This window comes from Dermacentor andersoni, chromosome 11, assembly GCF_023375885.2.
Source record: "Dermacentor andersoni chromosome 11, qqDerAnde1_hic_scaffold, whole genome shotgun sequence".
Classification (NCBI taxonomy): Eukaryota; Metazoa; Arthropoda; class Arachnida; order Ixodida; family Ixodidae; genus Dermacentor; species Dermacentor andersoni.
The window spans coordinates 102,401,715-102,409,208 of NC_092824.1; positions in this window are offsets into that span (position 1 = coordinate 102,401,715).

Here is a 7,494-nt window from a genome sequence, read left to right on the forward strand (position 1 = left end):
CATGCAAGTTTTCAATCTGGATGTGATAAAAACATTGCAGAAAATGCAAGGATTAATGCAATTTAAAAATGAAACTGTGCTTATCCAAAAGAAAGCAAATGCATCCTACGTATAATTATAGTGAGTTGAAGCTACATTATCGTGCTCTATTTTAAACTCGATATGCAATTTTTGCACTCACTATATAGAAGAATCCTTCGTTGTCCGGCGAGACGGATTTTAACGCTACAAGAGGAGACTCTGCACTAAGCTTTGTTACACTCAACATTCGTTGCTGAGGGGCGTTATATGCGTTTTATAAGATCAAATGCTGATGATCTCGATGGACGTCTTCTTTGAAACTCAAAAAAAATGTCAGGCGTCTCACCATCAAAATGAACTCCGACGATGTCGACTACAATTACTAAAATGCACCTGCTATGTCTTCTGTCGACTTGGTGACTTTCTTTAATTTTACCTGCATACTAGTACGACTTCAAATTTCTTGCTATGACTTTTGTCGGCGTTAGTGCGGTAGCCGGATAACCTTTGGGGACTTCAGTAGCATTTGCACGACGTTGTCGTAAGCGAGGCGTCTTGGTCTTCGTCGGAGGTATTCGCGGTCAATCCATTTCCGTGCCTTAAAGACACAGCAGAGTGGTGGATTGGTTCTGCAACCACATTGCACGAATCTTCGCACGACGTTCCGAATAGAATAGTTAGAATACATGGAGAATTCCTTATCATACAAGCATACCTTCACATCATCACATGTGGGAGCTAGGAGTTTGCACGAACAAGAACGAGCAGTACGTGCCATAGCGAATTCAGACGGCACTCAGCGGTAGCGTGGCGGGGGGCTCGCCAATCTCAATAAAGGGGCATTTAAAAGCGGCTCTATAGATGCTAGATGCGTGGTAGAATATTATACTAGAGTAGAACGTATGTGAAGCGCACAAGAATCGGCCATCAAGGCGGCGAAATCAAGATCAATAATGCGCACGTCCCCCCCTCCCCCCTCACACACAAACATACACACCCACAGCTTCGTGGCATTAGTTATAACAACAAAAAAAGTAGGTTGACTTGTTTTCGCGGTTGAGTTGCAGAAACGGCTCTTCCTGCCCCGCTGCGGTGAAGGGTTCGATTCTTCGTCCAAGTTTTGTCTTTTCTTCTGTAAGTTTTCTTTCCCTCTATTTCTGGCAGCGGCCGTTTGACAGTGCCTAGTGGCAGAAACATATTCGAAGCTAAGATTCGATAATGGCAAATAAAAGCAAGCAACGCGTCCTCACGGCTGGTTGACAGCCAGACCTAATGCACCGTCGGGATCATGCCATGGCGCTTCTCATACAATAATTACTAGAAGGAACTCTGGGACTAGCGTCTACGGAAGCTGCAATGGGGGCGGTTCAGGCAGCATGGGAATTAGGGGAATGCATGGATTTGCCCAACTTCGTCCTTCTCGCTTCAAGCGGGTTCGTGACTCTGTAAACTCGTCACTGAAGTAAACATTATTTATAAACGTTAATTAAGTAAGCAATAATAAAGTTATCTTAAGGCAGGATTCAAACAGAAAACCTGTAGCACAGAAGCCCAATATTACGGTCATTATGCCAGGGGCCCATGCATTCCAAGTGACATAAAACGCCTTTATGAATTTATCGAGAGGTGCGTTTCGGTATGGCTACGTCGATAACTTGAACCGTTGCACTTAGTACCCATTGTGAGTGTTCGCAGTGTCTTCTGCACCTTGAAAAATATAGAGTGCTCTGAAATTTAGGACAAATGAATGCATATGAAGCGTAACAAACAAAGCCATAAGGACGTTTGAATCCACAAGCACGAAGATGATACAAATCCATGTACTTCCCATCATTCCCATGGTGACTGAACGATTGCAGTGAAAGAGTTCCCTCTGGTAATTATTGTAGGAAACTCTAGGCATCATACTATAACTGCGTTAATTCCCCTGTAGTTACGTGTGCGCTGTAGCGCATGTAAAAATGGCGCAAAAACTTAAACGCGTGACTGGACGGTCCGAAGCCTGTGGCAGACCTGCGGAAGTGATGATGATGATGGAAGCACTGTTTTGTGGCGTCTTCCCTTGTCAGATTAAAGCGGTGAAAAGGCATTCACCCAGCCAGGAAAACTGCCATAGAAGAAAAAGAAAATAAAAAACAAAACATTTAGTGATTTCGTATCCAGCCCCGTACTCAGTGCCGCAATCGGAGATTTTACCTCAACGCTAACAAAACGGCCTACTAGTAGCGATAGCTTTTATAGTTGTAATATAAAGCCACCACTGACTGCAAACTGTTGAACCTTCTGCGGCATAATTTTTGGCAATTTCGAGGTTTCTAAAGGTTATTTATTGTGCGCTTTACCTACGTTCTCCTCTGGCCTTTAATTTCAAACCTGTTGAACAGTCCGAACAGCCACTGCATGCTTCGTTAGAAAAAGCGAGCCCTCGTACCCGTTGGCACTTATTACCTTTGAAGTGAGCTACTCTACGTGTATTCTCGATCGTTTTTCCGCAGAACGGCATCTATACACAATTCGCTACTTTAAATAGACGAAGCAGCATCAAAGAGATGCTACTGACACGCCCGAAAATGATTTGACACCAATGCAGAATCACGATGTATCATATAACGTTGTAGCTCGTGCTACAAATTTTTGAATTTTTATTAGCGATGTCCCTAGCGGTGTGATCAATGCAATCGCGAAGAGGCGTCAGGAAAGAACTGCTTTGACCGACAAAGCAAACAGTAGGACAAGGGTCAGTCGCACCTGCTGGCGAACGGAAACTGCAGGCGACTTGAGTACGATTAGCGGAGCCAACGGTACGAAGGACAGTTGCGCTTCTCTGCTTTCGTTAGTTAATGATTCTGTTGATGTTTGAATTTGAGCCTCGGCTTCGACTTCTTCGTAATTGCGAAATTGTGCAACACGAAAGAATTTCCATCAATCACTTAGTGGATTGGTGGCGAAGCGTAATTGCAGCATTGCTCCATTAGCTATAAACACGCGATGTGATAGCATTGCAAGTGCAAAGAAAGATGGCCTAGCACCAACAGCTCGGGGCCACATTGCAGCGTACTGCGTGCGCCGGCTCCGCTAATCTTGCATTTGCTCTGTGCCAGGCGGCATAGTGCTGGCATTGGTCCGTAAAAAAACTATTAGAGTATTGGTAGAAGAAAAGCAGCGAAGAGATTGACACCACCTGAAGTCACTGTAAGTGCAGTATAGTACAGCATAGTGAAAGAGCTTTTAAACACCAAAGTTAAGATCGAGATCAGATGTTAGATAGCGATAGATGTAGCAAAACCTGAATAAATCAACGAGGCCAAGGCACTGTTTGTCTCTGCCCCTTGGGGATGCCTATAAACATCATCGTAATCATCCTCCAGAGCAGATGATTTAGGACGCACGCCTCTTCCACTCCCCTGCACCTGCGCTGCACCAGCTCCTCCCATTCTCGTGGCACGCTTCCTCTCCCGTGACGCCATGTACCTTCTCCTCTTCCAACTCCTCTCCTCTCTTTTGTCATGCAGAAGCCGACAGACGGGTTTTCGTTGGCGCTGACCTTTCGGATGCTCGTGCGTTAAAGCAGTAAATGGCATTTGCTTGACACTGGTGCTTCCTTGACACTTCCCCTACAAGAACACTTACTACAGTCTACGCGCGAAAACGTTGCTACTGAACATCCATAAACGACAACCGCGGCACACAAAAATACAAAGGCACTACTCAGGAAGAGAGGACTTCTGGCATTATTCTGGCTGTAGGAAAAGTTTACCTGAATAGACGGCTAGGTACCGCGTAGACCAGCGGCACTCGGTGAAGCAGATGTTTTTCTAGATGACACCATACTATGACCCGCAGTTAGCGCAGCCTGAGGTATGACTTTTTTGATTGCCGAGATTATTCTGCAATGTTGTGGAAGCCTCACAAGTTATAGCTAGCACTGTAGTGGAGGAGAATAACAAACCGGCCGCGTCGTTGTGGTGGGCTCACTATGAATACTCCAAACATTCTAGCTACCAGCTTTCAAAAGGTGACTGCTACAACGCGCTTCTTTACTAAATGCGTGCTGGTCTCTTTTTGTGCGCAGTCTCTACATTTCTCCATCGGCGCCATTTCCCGGCGTGCAAGCCTATGTGGGTTGACGCGGGTACGGATGGGCAAGGTCGCCTTGCTCAACAAGTTGTGGGAGGCGGCGCGAAGAGGTGGCCCTGATGGCCACGGTTTATTTATGCGGGCCAGCCATGGTACAACGGGATCTCGGGGGCGGCCGAGTCCGCGGCCGCTCAGGCCGAGGGCGCTAGCATGTTCTATTCTTGCGCTACCTGCACGCGAGCCCATGCCCTTCTTCGCATGATTTGAAAGAAATAGTCGCGCCGCTACAGGATCCCCGTCCTAGTGCGAAGAGCGATGGAAATAAAGCCAGATGGTGAAGTCCAGGTCGTTTGTAGTGTTGGGTTTACGCAATGTGGGAGAGAAGTGCAGGCAGCCCCGACAGCGTAGGTTGTGAGTGTGGCGTAGCCGCAGTGATACCGTAGTGCGAAATCGCAACCTGCCGCAGGTGCTCGTAGATGACCGGGCCTGTAGGAGCCGGAGCTCCAAAACTAGACCGTTTGGCAGCTCGGGACTTGCGTGATGGTAACGAAAGCGTTGGTCACTTATGTTGACGCAGCATTCTCGAGCTGAAGAAACCACATCGTAACGCTGTTCTTGCAAACCTTCGATAGGCCATGCATCCGCGCTAGGTGTGAGTACAGAACACCAGACGGCTCGCCTGCTGCTGCTTGCGGTGAAATCTCGAATGCCGATAGCACCAAGGTTGTGCTTGTGGCGTCGCAGTGCCTGCAAGCGTGAAATTTATGCCTGGTGGAGCCGTGGGAGAGCCTCTGTATCGGTGATGAGTGAGGTGCCTCCGAACGGAAAGTGGACAGCTTGCGGAAACGTCCAAGGAAGGAGACCTGCAGGCCGTAGAATAGCCGAAAGCGCATACGCTTGGCCCAGTGAATTCCTTAGAAACAGTCGTCGCACTGCTGCCTTTGAGCTGGGGAGGAGGTTCACGAACCGAGGAGAGGTCTGATTCTGGAGCTGGCGCGTGTTGATGATCAGCACGGGTGGACGCAGGTGATGTGGGCCGATTATAGGCGAAATGACGCGATGGTTCAGATAGTGATAGCTGTTGTGACGGAGCGCCAGATGGAGGAGACAGAGCACTTCAGCTTGCGTAGATGTCGGGACCGGGGGGTGACAGTCGGAGCATCGAACGCAGCCGGAGCTTGGAACCTTCTTGAGGAGGAGGTGGCTGTCGAGCTGGATTAACCAGATGTCCGGCATGTCGACGTAGATTTCCTGGAGACCCTACAACCGCGGGACGTCTTCCGTACCTCTCCCGGCCACGTCACTCTAGCCTTCGTAGAGTCGGCGCGTTGACACTGGCATTGCTGGGCTCGGTCGTCCGGATCACGAATTTGTGGGTTGACACTGGTATGGCTGAGCTCGGTCGTCCGGTTACCTATCTGTGGGAGGCGGCGCGAAGAGGTAGCCGCCATGGCCATGGTTTATTTAGGCCGGCCAGCCATGGTGCAACAGGATTTCGGAAGTGGCTGACACCGCGGCCACTCACGTCGAGCGCCTTAGCGTGTTTTATTCTCGCGTTACCCTGCACGTGAGTCCATCTTCTTCTTCACCGCTTTGGCAAGGTTTAATAGCCCCGCTACCCCTGCTTCTTGTAGGTAAAATGCTCCACCGATATTCACAATGATAATCCTTTATTGAGACGGCACAACTACGCGCCATGAATGTTGTAGCTCGTCGACGACGGCCGAGTCTAAGCGCAAAACTCGCGGAAGCACGATTATTTCTACGATAATTTCTACAAGCATGCCGGAAATATTTTGAACAGAATCACTCAGTGACCAATCAAATGGTACCTAAACATCGTCATCAGCTAGGTAAACGCCGTCAAGCAATCTAGCCCAATACCTTTCTTGAAGCGAATCTTTCTAACATTTATATGCATACTTTTCTCATAGGTAGACACAAAAGAACAAAATGTGACCACAACGCAAGGATTTTTGAAGCACTATCATGTTTTCTACCCCTAAGGTTGTCCAAGCTTCCTCTCCGCTTTCTTCCGTTGCGTGCGCCAGATTGGGCCGCAATCGGCTGCCAACCCTTGCATGCTTTCACTCGCACATACAACATACGGCACGCGGTGACGATTTTAGACTTTTAGATCGCCCTTAGACTTTATACGGCACCTCACGCGACGCCAACACTGACGGCCGAAATGCGGCTGGAGGTCTGTCTGCGGCGACTGCTGTGAACCACGCCCGCATACTTCCTCTCGCCATCTCCCGATTAGTGAGGCAGCCACGCTACCCATCGCTCCGTTTAGAACATGCCGCACGAGACAGATTGTCCGTGCCAGCCAATATCTCGCGAAGTGAAAACACGTTTGGGGCTGCCCTTAAATTTCAAGACGTAAACAGAATATATTTTAGTAATTACACTACAGCCTTCTACTTGTTTGATTATGTGTCGAACGCTCAATTGCTGCTGCCAGCCTCGGTAATCCTCAATGACAGCTCTTCAAAAAGATGAACATATACCGTGAAGTGGATAGCCATGGAAATATGTGAGAGCTTGCACTAAGTACGCCTCCATTTCCAAGAGAGAGAATTGAAGTTTACTTGCGTTCAAATCCTTTCTTGTTTTTCTTTTTGGAAAGCAATGACCTGCTTCACGCGACCTGTAAAGGGCCAATAAAACGTGTCATGGCACTAATCATGCTAAGGTGATTTTTTTTTCTCCAGCACAAATGCTGAGACGTCTTTCAGTGATGAGAGCTACTCTAGGCAGCTGCACTAAATGCCCCTGGAAATGCCTCAACGTGAAATATACAACATATAAAGAGCATAAAGCAGCACAACAAATGATACAAATAAACAGGAGCTCAACCAGATGGGAAAAGAACCATACACTCTATAAATATATCATATCATGATCGAAAATTTTTTCAGCTAGAGGAGTTAAAGAAACAAACGCAACGTTTAGCATGACACTAATTCACGCTTGGAGCATCAAATGTAAACGCACCAATTATTGTAAACCCTTTCGCTCTTTAGCACCTTGTCCATCAGCGTCGAACCCCTGTCAACCTTAATGAGACCTGTATAACCCTTCCTCACTCATTATCATCCTTATCAACTCAGTGAATGCTTATCTGTCAGTGTTGCGCGATGCGAAGCGAATGAGGCCTCAGAGATCGGCGGCACTTGGGTCTTTGATATAACGCCCCAATGGAAGGGCATCAGGGATGTGGCGTGTTTGGAAGTAACTTTTTCGAAAAGTCGGAACATTCCCGATGTCTACAATGTTCCAAGTCGACTCTACATGTGGTCCTAGAGGTGGCTTTCATTTCACAATCAACAAATCATTCAACAAAGCCTTCAAAGAAACTGCCCTCTTTTGACACTTGCTTTCTACCACCAG